This window comes from Tyto alba, unplaced genomic scaffold (assembly GCF_018691265.1).
Source record: "Tyto alba isolate M040663 unplaced genomic scaffold, T.alba_DEE_v4.0 Super-Scaffold_10, whole genome shotgun sequence".
In the NCBI taxonomy this organism is placed as follows: domain Eukaryota; kingdom Metazoa; phylum Chordata; class Aves; order Strigiformes; family Tytonidae; genus Tyto; species Tyto alba.
Window position 1 is genome coordinate 4,151,983 of NW_024881262.1, and position 19,086 is coordinate 4,171,068.

The following is a 19,086-nucleotide window of genomic DNA, read 5'->3' on the forward strand; positions in this document are numbered from 1 at the left end:
TGTTCTAAAAAATTCGTCTGAAAGAAACATAATTTCCCCCCCCCAATGATTATATAAGAAGCGTGAGTCCTCCTCAGGGTAATAGTAATAATCCAGACACCGTCTTGATACACCTCCAGTTGATACTTCTGTATTTTTAACTTTAAAAAGAACTGTTTTGCTGTGGTGGGTCTTGTGAGGACTGTCAATCCTCACTGGCTTTTCTGAATTTTTCATACGTGAAATGTTTTGCAGTCTTGTGTTATGTATTTCTCCTAATTGCTCAGTGTTGGAAAACCTGGTCAGTGGGGATGTGTTTTTATATCTCTGAAATGACAAATACAAACTTAATCGAAAGAGAAATGATTTTTCAGAATTATAGATTTCTAAGGCGAAGAGTCTGCATGAGTAACTTTAATTAAATTCATTTTCCTGCAGAGCTTCTCATTGTTTCAGTTACGCAAATCTCTACACATGTTGTTCCTCCTAGCTTTTCAATTTGCTTGCAAGATGTTATTTAAATGCTTGTCAGCTGCCTGAGAGAACCTAAAGAAGCAGGTATAATTTCAAATGTTGCACAGGAGAGGGAGAAAAAAAATAATTGTGGCCTTTCCTATTTTTGTTCTATTTCATATGGGCAAAACTGAGTCAACACTTATATATGTTAGTTGAGTGATTAACCAAAACAAATAACAGTTCTGGTATTTTTCTTCAATTATCTTATCTTTGGCCTTTGGTTGTGTAACCTGTAGACCGCGTGGTAGTGATTAGAACACTCTGAATACTATTAAGTAGATAATTAAGAGCGCCTGGAGAGGATTATTGAGATATATAAGGTTAATGTGAGGGCTTAGTATAGGGGGAGTAGCACGGCTGAAACCACTGCAGAGGAAACGTTGTTTGGCTACTGAGAAATAGTTTAGCTGGAGAGAGAAAGGTGAGTGACACAGATAGTATTGTGTTTTCTACCAGGGCTACAGAGTACTTTCATAAAATGGAGAAAAAGATGGCTTGGAAATTGCATAGACTGACAGTGTTTTATGGAAAGGAGACATGACATGAGTTGTCTAGCTATGACAGTAGTGCAGTAGGAAACAGTCAAACACAAAGACAGAATTATTTTATCAAAGAAGCAGCATGATCCTTATGGAGATTAAAGGAGGAATTATGGTCTCTGAGCTACTGGAGATTAAGAGGCAGATGCATGAAACTTGTGTGAAGAGAAAAGCAGTTTTGTTCTTGCACAAAGGGAGTGCCTGGTACTTTCATTTAACTCAGCAGTAACTCCTTTTTGGTCCAGGAAAATTGCAAGAATGAGGGAAATTCAAGTTCTCAATGCGCTTCCTTGTTTCCTTGAGCCATTCTTAGAAAACTTGTAATGAAAATATTGTAACTATGTACATAAAGCAAGAAGCTCCCTCACAAAGAGATGGAGATCTCACTCAAAGTCACTGAAGGGAAGAGAATGATTTCCTGAAGCCCAGCCATTGAGAAGGGCAGCTGGTTTGGTCGTGTTGCACCCATTAAAACAGCCAAAAAAGGTTCTGATGCTACTGTGATAAAACAGGAAGGGTGTTTGTAATCTGAGGCCTTTACTTCTTGGCCTCACTTTAAAATATGAGACTTGGTCTAATTTTGGTGCAAATGTGCTGTGTGGCAGTGCACATGGCTTCTCCGAAATGACTGTGGGCAGATTCCCAGAGGAAAGCCCACTTGCTTGGTGTGTGGTGCTTCAAAACTGGAAGCAGGTTAAAGTTGTGAGTTAAAGTGTACAAGAGCCAAGGCCAGGATTGTTTTATTTTATTTTTTTTTTCTCCCTCCATTGTTTTAGTTCTTTTGAAATGAGCGAAAGAATTATTTTACTTTTTTTATTGGTTAAATACCTCTAAAATTTTTGCTCCATCTGGTATGAAAATTTGAGGGGAGACCAACAATAAAACACTGGGTGGAGGTGATTTTTATTAAAAAAAATAAACCCCCCCAAATCTTAAATTCTTGAGTAAGTCAGAGGACAGTTCTCTCTGCTGTGTTAGTATGCAGACTATTTGTCTAAGAAAGGACAAAGACATCAAACTGTGAAGATAAACTCTGAATTATCATAAACTCCATTTCACATGAGAAACTGGTATTTTAATTCAAAAGGAAATATTCATAAGCCTTCTTAGTTTATAATTTGAATATAATACGATGAAACCTGTTAATAAGAGACTAGTGGGATTTATTTTTCTTGCCATAACAACAGGTGGCTGTGTAATATAGTCTTAACAAAGTAGCCCTTCAGAAATAATAACCTCATGAATTTTAAGAGGAAATTCAAATGCACATCAAGGATAGAGAAACAGGATCTTGTCTCGCATGGTGAAGAAGAGTTTGTTTCAAAGGCCAAGGAAGTTTGTGAGGAAACTTGCATTGACTTTGGTCGATGGGTTAGCTTGGTATTGAGCAAACTGACAAAATACTGCCTTTTTAGGCTACAGGTGTTTGCATATTGATCGGTGAAAATCAATGCTTATATTGCAAGAAGATGATTTGAACTCTTGTAGTATGCAGCTGGCAGGGAAATTCAGTGGGTTTTGGTGTGGGGGGGTGGGAAGTCAAATACTAAGTAATGTCATGAAACTGCCTTCGTTGCAAGAATTCACCACATGCTTTTATCTAAGCTTTATCATACAAAGCCTAAGTAAAAGAGTAAACAACTCACTGCACAATGAGCATAAACCTCATTTGGAGGAGAAATAAGTAATCTAATTCAACTGCGTGTAAATATTTACAAACAACCTTGCCTGAGTTATAACTTTCTGACTTGAATTTTATTTCAGTGAAGTTCTTCCTACATTTGTGGCTGGTGTAGGAAACTTTGTCCCTTGATCTTCAATTCCTGGTGCATCTTTTTTCATTTAATTAGGTGATTCATCCACAGGGTAATGCCACAGTTGTCCTTCTTGAGGTGCCCATTAAACATATGGCACAGCTGCTCCTTGTATGCTTTTCAAAATAATGATATATTCAGATGCGGTGCATCAGATGGTCAAGGTTTAGGTAATGTCTTTTTAAGTGAGATATCCAGGTTGGAGCAATCTAAGGGAAAGAACACTTTTCAAAAAAATCTTTTCAACTATTTTTGCCAAGTCTCTGATCGAAAGTGAAGATTTGAGTTTAAAACTGTAATTTGTGTTCACCTTTGTCATTCAAAGAAGTTTTAAGCCTCTCTTTGTGATATCTGTTTCTACCATGTTGGTAAATATGCTGATAAAGCAGTTCTACTGCTTCTGGTCTACAACCAATTAAACTTGGTGTGGGATGTAATAAGCTTTTTAAAATTTAATTTTGCAATATATAACAGTGCTGTTGGAGAGGGTTAGTAATGAATAATAGTAAGAGACAGTCTGTGCTTTTGACTGTTGGGGAAGGAACATTGAGTTTTGAAGAGGTTTAATGACTTTGGTGGTGGTTTAGGAACGGTCAGTGTGTCAGACCTAAACACTGAGGAAGAAGGGTCAGCAAGGTCTCAGAGGAAGCTATGGCTTGAGTAGGAGGAAACATCTGCTGCCTTTGTCTCTGTTAAGCTCCTGTTTGATCCCAAGCCCTGCCACGCTCGTTCCTGTGGGGGCTTTATCCAGCACCCACCAAAATCAATTGGAATGCTTCGGACCACGTCCAAGGTGATCTTCCATCACTGACCTGGGGCTTAGCTGACACTTCTGGCCAGACAAATTCTGACTTGTACATTGCACACTAAAACTATAACGTTACATTCCAGGGCTTTGAGAGTTGATAGTTAGTTTTAAATGGCCTAAGCAATCACTTTGTGGAAGACTTTTCCAGATCCTGCTCTTAATTTCAGTGTTGATTCAGTGATTTTTCCAGTGTTGTTCACTGTAATTCCAGAGTAATGATTTTGCTAATGTGTTAGTATGCCTCAGTAAGAAGCTACTTAATGTATCTTGAGATAGTGTAATTTTTTTGGCATTAGAGAGGACATGGATTTATATACATTTTTCAGTATGTCCCTTCTTATTCCCTAAAGGGTATAAAAATAGAAATGAATAAAAAAATAGTTTAAGTGGATATATGGTTATGAATGAGATTAAGACTGTGTGTACACACAGGTTTGTCTTTTTCCCACTGGGACTTTGCTCTCTCTGACGTAAATGAATGAGATGACCTTCCCCTTGAAGGGACTTTGAAGACAAAGTGGGTTAGGAAACGTGTATAATTTATAAGGTATTCTCTATAGATAAGAATGAATATCCTATATAAATCACATCATTGCAGAAGTCAGGAAAAATTTTCAATGCTGTGAGATGATGCAAACCACAGGCTGTCAGTTTTGTATCTTCTCAGAAGATTTGTGTTGGATGAAAAATAGATCTGCCACGAAATGAAGATATCACAACATGTTTCACTGGGGTTTGGGCCAGACAAACAGTGTCTGTGTGGGGAAGCGATCCAGCTGAGCAAGAAGCACAGAAATCCATAATTTCCCTTTCCTCTTGAATTGTTTCTAGAGCTTTTTTGTGTCTCTTATTATGCAACTTGACATTTAAATGCTGACTTCTTTAATTCAGTGCAGGTCACCAAAGTACCTAGTATTTTATTTTTAATGCTCACAGTTGGCATCAAACCCCACAGGTTTTCAGCTCGGGCTGGGAATGTCCTGTTGAATGCCACTAGCTGCAGCACTTGTGCTGCTGGCTGCTGCCCAAGAGTGCAGGCAGTTGCATGAACTGGTCAGCTGAAGGAACCCCCAGGGGTGAACTGGAAGGAACGGTGTGCTTCAAGCACTGGGGTGTCTTGCTAAATATGTGTAAGGCTAACCCGTATTCTTCAAAGGCAGGAAAATAAGTGCAGATCTGAAGACAGGCTTATAAACATGAACAATGGGAAAACTGATGCTGGGCCATCTCATGCAGTTTGCAGAGGTGCAGACTGTTTTATTGATATCAGCGAGGGACCCTTTGGCTGTAATTATATAGCCACAGAGTATAGAATATTTTTCCAAGACGCCACAGCACTTGCTGGTTTGCTCTAACCCACTGGCACTCTTTTCTTCCTTATTCCAACAGAATACGCCTGCGGCTGTTTCTTGCTCCATGGAAGTAAGCAAAAGGAGTTAATTGAATTAAATCCTGAATCTGGGTCGGTAGGAGTAAGGCAGACTTAAATATGAAGCCTAAACTGCGTTCGAGCTTGGGCAGACACTAGGAAAGTCTTGGAGTGCAAATCTATTTAGGCTGCCTGGAGACTGACAAGGCACACGAGAGGTAAGGTTTCAAAGGGACCACTAAAGACTGAACAAAACAATTGAGAGGTGATCCTGTAGTGCTCAGGGTTTTGCAACTGTGTTCGTCACTGATAACTTAAATGAAAAAAGCCCTCTCATTCCCAATTGTGTATGATGAATTGTGTTACAGTAAAAATCTTGTAAGCAACAAATAATTACCATATTCATATTTTGCCGTTTGATGGTTTCTTTTGCAGGAATGTTTTATTCACAATTTTTGTGCAAGAAAATATTTGTGGAGGAAGTAATTATTTAAAAGAAAGGATGAAAATCTGTTGCTCGTAATGAGTAGGCTTAATTATGAGCAAATTAACTAAGTAGACAAAACAGAGTAACTCGGACTTTGAAGATATTTTGTAAAGTCCTGAATGTGTTTTTTTTTGTTGTTGTCTTTTTTTGTTGTTGTTTTTTTTTTTTTTTTCTTTCTGTTTTTCTACCATGCATACTTTTAAGGCAGTAAGTATGCGCCCTTTAGAGTCATAAGAAAACAAAAGCCTGACAAATACAAGTAGGCTATATAACTTTTATAAATCTTGACCATTGAATACAGTGAAATATATTTATACAGCAGAAAATGAGAGAATGGTATCACAGACAAACAAAATTGTAGAAGCCACAGAGAAGTCTATAATTAGGTCACAGATAAACAGTATTTATTAGCAAAGCAAGCATAGGAGGGATTATGTACTAGAAAATAAGGGAGTAAATCATTGCATCATTATCAGTGATTCTTTATATTTTCAATATCTGAATATATAACTTTATTTTTGGTAGCAAATAACATTCTAATACATGTTTTCCAACATACTCTTATTTCTGTTGGTTATCCCTAGCAGGGCAAGAATTTAGATTAAAAAAGTGACCAGAGGAAAAATCTTGAGATTTGTCACTAAACTTTTCTTAAATTACTAGGGAGACAAACAATTAGCACGTTAGTAATGAGTGGGGGGTTTTGTTTACCTGTATGTTCGTGCTGCATTGGTAACAGGGTTTCAGGGTTAGCACTCCTCACCTAAACATTCAAGATCATGTTACTTCAACTGAAGTAACTGATTAAAATTTGACCTGTTAGTTGTGGGGGATACAGTCTGTTCATAGGTTTTTATCACTACAGGTAAAAGGCTGAAGAATTTCCTTGGCTATATGCAGGTTATTTGGTATTGCTTATGTTTCCTTCCCAAATCTGTTACTTAAATATAGCACATTGGTTTTATGACAGTTCTGACCTAAACTCAGATTTTATTGCTACTTTGGAAACAATAGCCTTCTACTTAAGGCCTGCAGTTGTGTGCTGGATGTTATAAAAAAACCACATACATGCTAACTCTACTTTCAAGATTGTGGTTTTAGCTTGGGTAGGCACTATATAGATAGTTTCTAGCTGCTGTGAAATAGAATATGTTATTATTTAATTTATCCAGATTTGTCAAAATAAAGTTTGATGAATAACTTAATTTTCAGGAACAAAATGTAACTTACTTTGAGACTGAGCTTTTAAAAATGTATATTACTACCCTGCTGGGTATTAGTGTTGTGATAGTACTCTTGCCAGGTCTGGTAAAACAGATTTACTTGCTTGCAGTTATAGAAAAGGTATATTGTGCGGTTTTGGGTTTTTTTTGTTGTTGTTGTTGTTTGTATTTTTAAATCAGTTGAACAAGACGTTTGTTTTTCTGCTGAAGTTTTGTCCTCTAACTGCATAAGGGCTTCAGGAGGATCCTTCATCTGATACCAGGTTCCCATTTTTACACGCGACCTTCCTTTCTCCTCATCTCCCCTGCTAAGGAGTGGATATTCCACTTCTCCTCTTACTCTGCACAAAGTTGGCAGCTGAATGGAAAAGGGACAGCGGTATTTTCCTGCTTGTCTTCATTCATATAATTTTAGCACTCTTTGTCTGAAAACTGTCCTATCATCGTGCTGCTATCTGCATTTCAAAACTTAACAAGATGTATTTCTGAGGTAGGGTGGTTCAGAGTGTTTTGTTTGCGCGGCAACACCATGGAGAGTTTCCTATGTTGGATAAAGAATGAGGTACATCCCCTCGCTTCCCATCTCTTACATGGATGCTGTTTTGCTTAAGATGTCATCTTAAAGAAAAATTACGGTATCTTCTGATATCAATACCAGCTTGTAACTCTTGGAGTTTTAAAGTTTTGATTCACTTCACCGTTTTTCCTCAATCCCTGCTGGCTTTTCTCAAGTGCAGCATGTGGCAAGTGTTTTCTCATACCAATTTCTGTGTGTAAGTTAAGTTCGCGACACATTTGAGACCATGATGTGCTGCAGAGGTTATTTTTCTTATAGACACTAGGAATGGGAAATACAAAGGATAAAGACATATTGGGTTCAACAGAACTTGGCAGATTTTTCTGTTCTGAATCATCATTTATGAGTTGATTCCAAGAGACTCTCTTTTTTCTTCTAGGATCTTGCTTTGCTTCCCACCTCATGTTCCAGCTTTAGCCCCGAAAGCTCTAGTGCGTGTGGTAGGTGCTGAGAGCTAAATCAGAACTGCGAAGTGCAGAGTGGTTTATGTGCAAGAACATCATCAGGTTTCTGGAAATCCACGGTCTTGAGTATCTGTGAGGTATCTTCCCTCAGCATCACGATCTTTGTTTCCAGAAGGTGGAGAGCGCCTTAAGCATTCCCAAATCTTTAGGAGGTGAGCATCAGTTTTGGAGCATCCACTTAACTGCTGGATGCCACGTGCCTCCCTTTCAGTGTTCCTGACCTTGTCCTCAAATATCCTGCCCATTGCTTCTGGTGCCTGCAAGGTCCATTCTGCGTGGCTTCTGGTGCCATGCGGTAGACATGACCAAGACCTTCAAAACACATGCTGATGGCAACTTCTCAGGCCACTTATGAGATATGTGCAGAGATTTGCCAGATTTAGAATATTTATGCAATGTTTAATTTGAGCCTTACGTCTTAAAGTTCACATACCTGAAACACCACTAACTTTTGTGGAGAGATCAAGTCCCAAAATGTCAACAGATTGTCTGAAGTAATGACTGAGACAAACTCATAGTGCAGTTGAGTGAAGGTTTTCATCTTCACGCTGAGACCTCTTAACTAAGAGTTCCTGGCACAACCTGTTGAATAATTTCAAATACCGTTTTCTCATCATCTTGTGATATCATAGCAGTGTTTTCCGGTATAACTCTGGCAAATGAAATGCTGTGGCAAAAGAAAATTGTCACTTCTGGTTATTGTTTTCTTCTGTGAGGCGGGCAGCCTCCTCATAGGTGGGCTGGTACTGGGTGTCAGGCAAAATATGTGTTAGAAACAACTCCTATAAATCATTGGTTTCAGTGGAAGTGCGTGCCAGGTGAGGAGTTTGGCTCTACATCTGTTTCCATCCTTACCTAAATAGACCTTGAGAGGTACTGATTTAAATTTTTAAACTATAAGCTCTATTTCCAGCTGTCATTGTCGAGCTGTGGTTTGGCTCGTCCCTCCTATCACTTGACTATGTGTTGGGGAATCTGATAAACTATTTTGAAGGATCCTGGGGTTTCTCTAATCTACTTCTGAGGAAAAAAGTTGTGTTCTGCAGGGAGGAAATCTTATTTAAGTTTAGGAGCTACCCCTGTGGCCATGAGCAGAGCTGTGGGCTGTGTTGTGGCTGTGGCCTGTCCCTGTCCCATGGGGTTGTGGCAGTGTCCTGGCACCAAAATGACATAGTTACTGGTGGATGGGCTTTTGGGGGCTGCCTGGGGAGCCCAGGTAGGTTGCCCCAGCCGTGCTGGGGAGGGAGGATGGTACCACCAAAGGAGCAGTGTCTCCAGGTCAGGACGGTGGCAGGTGACATTGCACCCCCAGTGCAAATCACTGCTCTGCACTGGGTGGCAGTGTCTTAGGTGGACCTACCTGTTCTGGTTTTTCTAAATAAAAATAAGAGTATTGCCTATGAACAGGTAAAAATTTCAAGCTGCTGTTTGGATTGATTAATTTGTGGAGCTTGTAAATCGTTTTCTGTAATTATTACACAGGTAGAAAATAATTAAAATTCATCATCAGCTGCTTCTTACAGTCAAGCTTGTGCTGTTTTATGTGGTAGGTGGAATAATTTATTTTAAAAGCCCATTGAAAAGCTTTCTTGAAGAGATTAGTGACTGTCGTCTTTATTTCTACTATTCTACATTTCTAATATTTGTATTTCTTAATCCAAATATGTAGGAGTATGATACTTTGTAGGGAGTGGAATTGGATATAAAGACTGTGATAACAACTGGCTTGGTCCAGTAACTCCAAGCCACTGCATGAGCTTGAACCATTGTGCAAATGCAGACTCCTTGAAATAATTCAAATAGCTGTAATTCGTTATTACATCTGAAATTTGGGCATGCTGTAAATAATTGTGTGGTCGAGGTCTTAATCCTGGATTTTGTAAAGAAAGGGCTACTAGTAAATTCAGAGTTGTTTTGTCACAAAACAAGAATTATAATGATGCTATTGGTCAGTAACCTGAAAATAAACAAAAAGTACTCTTATTACAGATCAGTCTAGGTTGTGAAGTTAATTGTTGTAGGATGATGTGGAGGCCCTGCATGTGGACCTGTGGATTGACCTTTTGGTGGCAGTTCTTGTGTACTGAATTCAAACTTTTGGCTAAAATAAATAAGAACCTAGCTTGAAAAAAAAAAAAAAAAAAAAAAAAAGAAAATATCCCCAACTTTGTTTCACGTTTCCAACTTCAAAGTATAAAAAAATAAGAAGACTTTCAGAGAACTTGCACTTCTGTATTTCATTTCTTGAAATATCAGCAGATCTGTTGAAATGGATGTTTCCTACTTCTTGTCATATATTCTCTAGGTGCTATACTAGACAAGACTTTCCTTTCCTGCCCCGTCGCCTGCATACCTGGCATAAATCAACCTTCTGTCTGAAGAAAGATGCTGGAATGGGGGGAAGTGACTGACACATTCCAACATAGTGGTTCAGCTGATCTCTGTGACAGCTTTTACTGTCTCCTACAGAATTTGAAGCAGTGACTCTGTATTTTTCATTTGGCTCATGATTACAGCTTTCATTCTTAAAGAGCCAGAGATCTGCTTCCACTTTGCTGCTGTTGATGTAGCATTTTATGTAGAGTACAGGTGTTCACTTTTTATTTCCTGGGGGGGGTGGGTGAGGTATCAATTCAAAATCCAGTCAAATTCTCCAGGTGAGGTGTCTGGGGATGTGGGAATTTAGATGTTGACCTATTAAAATACTTTAACAGTCTGCTTTCTGAGAAATGCAGGTTCAAACTTAGAGCAAATTTAACTATTTGCCAGAGCACGCAACATCTATTATTACTAGAAAAGCTTCACTTTTCTGAGCTTTAATTAGAAAGACCCTATTGTAGGTTGTCACAGGAATGCCAAAGTAGCCATAATGAGAGTTGCTGCCATTCATCATTGTTCTAACTCCTGTGAACAGAGAGCAGTACTGGAGCACAAAATTATAGCTAACCAAGCAATGAGAAATGGCAAGATGATTCACAAGTACTATCCCCAAGCTTGGAGATTAATTGAGTGAAAGATACTCTCTGTGCAGCTTCAGTTAATGAATATAACCAATCATTCTGGGAAAACTCATAACATGCATATCTTGATTGTTTTCCAGGGATGAAAAAAATCTCAGATGGCTTTTGTTATGCCTCAGCTAGTTACCCACTGCTAGCTAGTGGTCTGTGTGTTCACAGGCAAGGTAGGATACACAGACCTAAGGAATTTTGCCTTTTTATATTTATAAATAGTATTGCTTGAATAACCCGGTAAACAATCTGATGGCACCTGATTGCTGTTCTGTCAAGTGATTTCTAGATCAAATGGCTGTTTGTCAGTAAAAGGATTTTTCTTACCCCACTTATTAAGCTCAATAAAAGCTAAAATTCATGCTAACATTCTTCTTTAACAATGAAAAAGTGTACTTGACGTATTCATGTCTCTGCTGCTTCCTAATTTTGTTGTGTCTGAAAGTTTCATTAGAACAGCTAGTCTCCTAGAGTCTGCTTCTTAATCCTTTTTTTATTATTATTTTATTTTTAATAAAGAAGTACTGAAAGGTGCAACAGAAGTGTTAGGTATGCTTCAACAACACAGCAAACAGGCTTAGTTTGCTTCAAGTGTGGACAAATGGTCAGGTAGGATTCTGTTTTATCCAAACAGCTTCGTTTGTATTTCTAGGAGTGCTTTCAGCTACTGAAAAAAAAAAAAAAAATCAACCTCTATCCAGTGTTTTAAATATCTTCTCTGAGCTACAAGGCAGGGAATATTGTGTCTGTAGATTATTATTTTTTTTTTTTTAATGAAAAAAGTTACATGATTCTCTGATCATTTGGCTAATGAAGAGCTGTGAAGATGCTGCTGTTAGGAAATGAGCTGTTTGACAGTGCTGGCAGTTCCTGGGAGGGAAGACGGTGGCTCAGCAGTAAAGGGTGTGGGGCAGGGAGAGGCGGCCGCTGTCATAACTTTGGGTTGTTTTTTTTTTTTTTTTTTTTCTTAACCAGGTATAGAATAAAGGAAGAAAACTGCTATAAGATGGAAGTTACAAAGTTGTATGTCAGGAGATACACTTGCATGTTTTAAGTGTAGATTTGCTGCGTTTGGCTTTCATGTTTGCCGGGTTTGTGGATGTGGCACAGAGAGAGGGCACGGCTGTGAGCAGGAATTCAGCAGGCAGCACTGCCCTGAGTTACTCATCTTTGCATCTTATTGTAACTCTATTTCTTGGGCTAGTGAGGATTCGGATTTTAGCCTGTTCTGTTATTAAAGCATCCATCACCATCTTTGGTAACTATTAAAAATATGTTTTCTGGGATTTTGTTTTTAAGCAGCAAACTTTAGTGATGTTTATTGGCACCCAGTCCTTTCATGTCAGTGGCAGAGGTGTGCACTATTTCAACTTTTAGAAGTTAAAGATTATATTTGGTGACAAACTTGAGTCTTTTTAGGACTTTTCTTTTTCCAGAGCTCTTTCTTCCTTCCCTTGTTTGTATAAATGTATTTTCCTCAGAGCAGGATTCTCTTAGTACTCATGGTAAAAGAGCTTTCTTCAGAGAATCATATGAAAAAGCCATTTTCATAGTGCTAGAAGGAAAAGAATGAAAGAAAGAAAGAAAAAAAAAAAAAAAAAACAAACAACCCCAAAAAAACAATAAAACCCAAGCAAAAAACAAACAACAAACCAGATACCTTTTTAATATGTTGGTTCCATGCCACAGATGAAGTTTACACTAATTAGAAATCATCTGGAGGCATCGTAGCAGATTGAGTCTTCGGCTGGAAGTGCTTCCTGACAGGTGGTTTACCACAAAGCAACATTACAATTACCTAACACACTGTTTGATTTGTGTAAACCTTCATTACTACTCACATTATTTAATGAACTATGTGCATTCTCTTGCCTCCCTGCAGAATGTGATGTTCCCTTCCAAACCTGCAGCACTTGTGCTCTGGGTTTAACCCTTCTCTTGCAAGGTAAAGAAATATCACCTTTAATGAGGAGGTGAAAATTAAAATCTAAATGCCAAACATGTTACATTGAAAAGATGTGTGATACTTTGAAGTTTTAACTGTATAATCTGGGCGTTCATTTTAGTAAACCATGTAGACTGGTGGCATTTTATTTAGCTCTTATTTATATTTCATTGCAAACCTTTTTTGTGAACTGTAAAAAGTAATTGATTACTTGAATGTCCAATACAAAAATTGACATGATCACTTTGAGATATTTCCTAGTATTTTTTAAGAAGTCCAACACAGATTTCATGGTTACTATAATCATACACAATCAGAAAGGGAAAGGTAAGAGTTCTGCTGGTCATGAAGGAATTCCTTAGCTTATCAGAACTTCATGTATCTCTGTGGGTTTTGTCTAAAATACCCTGAGGGTTAGGAAATCTCTGTGTATTTGCAGTCCTCGCCAAAGTCTTGCTGTTTTAGTCCCATGAGAGGTATTTCATAAACTGAATTTATGTGGAGTAACATAGCTGCAGAATGGTCTGTGACCCATAGAAATATTCTCTTTCATGTAGTTCGGACTCTGATGTGATTACACTCTTCAGCAAACACATATATTGAAATTCTCCCTCTAAGTGAACTTGGCTATTTGCTGTTTATTACAAGAACACCTCTTAGTGAAGCAAATGAAGTAAAAATCTGAATCCACAGGCATGGGGAGATATGTATTTTGTGCTGTTTACTTACCTCACAGACTTATGTTAGTCACTATTTCTATTTGGTTCTTTTTGAAAATAACTTGAACCTTAAATCTTTGAGAAAGAGAAATTAGAATAATTTCAGCAATTCCAGAATTATGATCTCCCTCATGGCTACAAAAAATGCAATATACAAAATAATACAGAAAAGTGTTTCTGTAAAAGCAGTTATCACTGGGTGGGATTAACTAAATGTGCATACGTTTTACTTGTGTGGTGTTATAAAAACTTTGGGGTTAAAGGGCTTTTTGCGGAACACATTTACTGAGTCAGCTCCCTGTGAAGAAATATGTTTTAACAGATTCAAAAGGGAAAAAAATAACCCCACAACCTCACAAAATAATGTGAACTAAGTTTATAGTTTTATGCTATATATCATATATGATAATTAGCAGGTGTCCAGGGCATGCTTAGGACTGAATAGTGGTGTTGGACTCACTTGGAAGTGTTTACTGTAAGGGAAGAATTAAAGTGTCAATGAATGGTAGAGGCTGAGCATCAATGGCTCGGGGAAGGAAACGGGTCTGTGAAAATAAGAGGCAGCCCTGTGGTCTGTCGGCTGTCGGGACAGTGCCACGGGTGGGCAATCACAGCAGCACCCAGGCACCACTCTGATTCTCCCGAGAGAAAACCCAGTCCCTGCCTTACAGTGCAGACGTGGGACATGGGGAGCTGTGCAGGCAGGCAGGCCCAGGGAAAGAGGTGAAAACCCAATGCCATGGAAATAGCGTTTTAGTAAACATCGTCATCCGTAACGCACGTCAAGCAGTGATGGTCCATGGAAAATAAATGGCATCCTCTTGACAGAAACGTTCTTGTTGCAAACATCTTGGCTATCTCTAAATGATCGTCCTGTCTTCAGTGCAAGGTTTCTGGGGCTCGGACCCAAGGAGGAGTTTGGGAGACTGGGGAGACCCGATTAAGATGTTGTGTTTGAAGCAAACAGCTGAAGCTGAGCTGCAGCTGGGAAAGCCTGATGCTTGGAATGAGCATCAAACTGATCTCTTCAGGATAACAGTGCCTGTGAGGAGGGAGAATATTCTTTATCTTCCATGATTTTTTTTTTTTTTTTTTTTACTAGGTCCTGGTGATCTTAGTCAGGGGAGGACTGTGACAGAGCTTTTGCAGTGGAAAGGGACGTGGTGGTCCCCATGGGCTAATTCTCCTCAGGGAGCATTTTTATTCCAGGTCTGTGCCCTTACACCCCTTGCGCAGCTGGGGCTCAGGTACACAATTTCCTTATGCATTTCACTGATGTTAGCAAAGTTGTCACTGTGATTTTTTAAGGTCAGATAGGAACACTCAAGCTTTGAAATATGAACAGGCCCAGACTGCCTCTGAGCTATCAGAGGGACATGTGTATTTTGAGGACCCGAATCTGTGCATCTGTTTAACAATATTGTCTGAGCCACCCCTGTGAGTCAGTGAAATTACTCATAGTGCACACAAGTACATTTATAGACCTCTGCCAGATTGGAGCCTGACGGTGTGGTGGGATGAGCAGCTTCTCAGATGCTGGCTATAACATTTATTGTTAAAAAAGACTGTGGCATCTTAAATTATTTTCCAAATCTAAATCAGTTGCATTCCTGAAGTAAAAAGATATTTGATAGCATTAAATTCATTAAGCTACCTTCTCAATGTATAGTCCTTCTAATCAGAGATCCATATATCCATATTTCCCATGAAACAGTAGTAGTCTATTTTAGAACATCAAATGTTCAAAGTTGTGTTCATACAGAGGTTATATTCTCAATCTTTTTGGTGTGTGTTGCAGTGGAGACTGAACAAATTCATGGAAAGCTGATCTCTTCCAGTATTTTTTTTCTGACAGGTTGTATTGTGGAGGAAATTGCTCTTCGATTTTTTTTTTTTTTTTTTTTTTTTTTTTTTTTTTTCTCCCTTCTTTAGCAGCTGCTCTTCTCACTGAAGAACTACTATCTGTGAAGTGCCATCACCAGAACAGGATCAGGTTCAAGTGCAGTACTGCTGTTAATCAGGCTTAGTTAATTTGCAACTCGCATGGAGGCTAATCCACTGACTATTGAAGTAACTCAAAAAATTCTTTTTGACCTAGGCAGGCTCTGTAAAAACTTAAATCTGGGTTTCATAACTAAAGCAACTTACAGAATCCACAGTGGCTATGAAAACTATGTGGAATTATGCACCTGGCAAATCTGCTTTCATTTGCTTCCACAAGACAAACGGATGATTTTCAAGAATAGTGGATTTTAAGTGCTGGCAGTATTTGCTGTCATTTTAAAATTTACAGTGTCAGCTGGTTAGAGTGTGTTTTATTTAAAAAATAAAAATCATAAAAAGGTGAGGCTTTTGTATCCCAAGAGGAATCGAATATTATTTGTCTGATCAGGGAAAAAATTACACTGGAAATATAAGAGGAATTTGCATATTGTGTCATGTGGATCAGCATAAGGCTGGGGATTTTTTTTTTTTTTAATGCTTTCTTATTTATTCATGCTGAAGTGAGCCTTGTGCTTGGGGTCAGGTGAGCAGCTGAGGGGGTGGGAAGACACCAGTGGGCTGGAAATGCATCTCACAGGTGGAAATTTCCTGACCACACAAGGCACAGCGGCTGAGCTACAGCAGTTTCCCCCAGAAAGATGAGCGGAGGCAGGTCTGTGATCCCAACCTGCCCTCCACGGTGGCTGAGCCCTCTGAAGACAGGCTCCTGCTGAATTCAGAGAACAGGTGAAAGAAATGCCAGGACAAAATGTTAACTCTTCTCTGCAGATATCACATAGCTCATGGTATTAAGATTAACTGTTCAAATCATAATGAAAAACAAACAAACAAAACAAATTAAAAAACCAAAAATATCCCAGCCTGTGATGTGTTAGGAAGTTATAAGTAATTGTAACCATCTGAAAAATAGTGGTGCTCCACAAATATGTTGCTATTTCTACAGGTTGCTGTTGGTCTATGACACAAAGCTTTGAAACAGAAGAAGATACTGAGAAATGTCCAACATGCATTGTCATATAGGCTTTCAGCAATACCTGATAAATATAGCACAGAGTTAGCATCAGCAAATACCCATGCAAAGCACATTTATTCTTTCTGAACCCGTAGTTTATCTATGCAAACTGGTGCCAGCTCCTGAAATGTCATCTTCCTTTCTTTAATGTGGCATTTAAGTGAAGCGTTTATCAGAGAAGCTTCTCAGCTGCAATAGTAAAGAGAGGCCTGTCAACAAGACACTAGCTAAAACAAGATACTTTAGTACTTTTATTTTATCATTACTCATTGAAAAACCTGTGCAATCAGGTGGATAAATAATGACTGAGGAAATCCCCTCTTTGGGCTGTGTGGCTATACATGATATACTAATCTGTCCAAATTCAAATTTTTGCAGCTTCCTGTTTGGGGAATAATTATGTCCCACACTGTTCCCTATGGCAGGTCTCTCTCCCATTTAAGACTCACAATTTTTTTCTGTTCTGAAAAGAAATACATTAATATGCCTCTGTCTTTATTGTTAGGGGAATAATTTGATTAATCTGTAGAGTTGTGAGAGCTGAGAAGCTCTGGCTCTGTTCATACCCCAACTAGGAAGGCAGTTTTGAATTAAGCACCAAACTCTCTGAACTTCTGATTATCTTCGTCTTTTGACTATTTAAATGACAACAACAAAAAAAAAAAAGAAAAACACCAGACTTTTTCAGTTTTGAATTCTTGGTTAATTTACCAAGAAATACTTTGTTATTGAACTTAAAGAACAGGTTTGTGAAAACCAGTGCATTCCATGTACTTCAGTGTTGTTCTGTAACAGCATTTTGGGGTTTCTAACTTCTTTGAGGCTTGGTAGGAAAAGTATTTTGGAGAAAATATGATTCTATACTGAGTTTTATGAATCTATATTATAAAATCATGCAATGTTTGAACAATTTAGGAAAATCTTGATTTAGCTGTCCTGCCAGTATAGAATGCTATTTCAGAAGAAGTTCTTAAGAAGGGGAAAAAAAAAAGAAAAAGTGGTGTATTACTAAGTTCTTGCAAAAATAACTTCTGTAGAGTTTTCATGCAGATGCCAAAAGCATGAAGTCAGTAACTGCAGAATAACATGTTTTATTCAGTTTGTCTTCATCCGCCATCTGAGACACCAATGAAGGAAGTCAGAGTTGGTATTTTGAGCTTTAGTTAAGCGATTGCCCTTATCAGAAACTCACACCTTTAACCCAGAAGTGAGCACAATCTGAATGTAAAGGTGTTGCTGCTGCAGCGATCGTGACAGACAGCATGACTGACGCTGGCCAGACTCCAGTATCGGGGAAATGTGTGACAAGCAAAGGTTTGTAGTGGTGAAAACCTTGCTCCAGGTTGAGGGTAAAATAAAAAATAATCAGAATTTTTTATTAGAATTTTAATCAGACACTATAAGTAAGATTATGGAGGTTCTTAAAATATAGCCATCAAAGACAAAATTAGTAATGAATGCTTCTGCTTTAACAAAAACGCAAACAAATCATCTCGAGGCAGTTTCTGGGGACCACAGCTAACCAGTTAAGTGCAGGAGAAAGGGAAGGCACCAAGCCCTGTCGCAAGAGCAGTTTGCAGAGCCTGGGGCCCTGCAGGCACTGGCACACAGCTCCTGCACAGGGCTGCAATGGGGGGGGGCACGGCAGCCCTGCTCCACCTCCCTTCCAGCGGGGAGATACCTGAACGGTGGAGGGTCAAGGATTCAGTGACCCTTTAATGTAATGAGAGCGGTGAAACCAGATGTGTATCCAGCGCTGGGAAAATTGCCTTAGACTATTCAATTGCTGTATGTAATAAAAATTTAGTATGTGCTTTGTGCTGGATAGCGTGAAAAGTACTGCTTGGTATTTAATACAGGGCATTGTGCTGTTTCAACACAAATTGATAAAATACTCCAATTCACGAAAGCGTTTTCTTGGCTGAAGTAAAATAAGAGGACATGAAGGGGAACTATAGCTATGGATGTTTTTTGTTGTGGTGATTTCTTTTTTTTTTTTTTTTTTTCCTTTATATCTTTGTGATTTACTTCAAAACAGCTTTGTAGAACCTGCTTTCCTCATCTGGTCCATATCTGATGATGTTCAACTCTCCAGCTCCTGGATAGGGACATTCTGCTGACTCAGCAAGTGGTCTTGCAGAAACATGGGATGCAATGAGAGTCTGTCCTTACAAGCTGTCAACATACCACAGCTAAAAAGCAGGAGAGTGCAGGGCAGTTTAAGCTGCTATACAAAGGCAGCGTGCATCCAGGAATAACAGAAAGTACATCTTAAAGAACATATTATGACAGCCAAAAGGGGCTTTGACTGACACTCTCCCCAATGCTGCACTTTCCTGGTTCGGTGGTCAGATTATAGAATTAACACATCTACCTTTATTACATCCTGGGGCTGAGTTACTACAAGGAAGGGTTAATACTCTTGGCTTGGCAACAAGTAACTCGTCTTGTTCCAGTGAAGGCATAAGATAACATGGCAGAATCTCAGATATCAGCGCAATTTTCGGGTTCAGTAGCTGTGCCAGTACAAGCCAGATGTCAGGGTCAACTCATACTTTACTGTAGTCACAGTAAGGACAATATAGTTAAGATGCATTTAACTGTGAAAGCTTCATGCCC

At 38.8% G+C, this 19,086-nt stretch overlaps 1 long non-coding RNA gene across 1 annotated transcript in view; it reads left to right on the plus strand.

Annotated features, from left to right (window-relative positions):
• The first annotated feature begins 843 nt into the window (after positions 1–843).
• The window catches only part of LOC116964821, a 68,765-nt gene continuing 50,522 nt past the window's right edge, over positions 844–19,086 (plus strand). The window contains exons 1-2 of the long non-coding RNA XR_004408966.2: positions 844–916; positions 5,046–5,243. This is a non-coding gene — a long non-coding RNA (uncharacterized LOC116964821). The remainder of the gene's footprint in view (positions 917–5,045; positions 5,244–19,086) is intronic.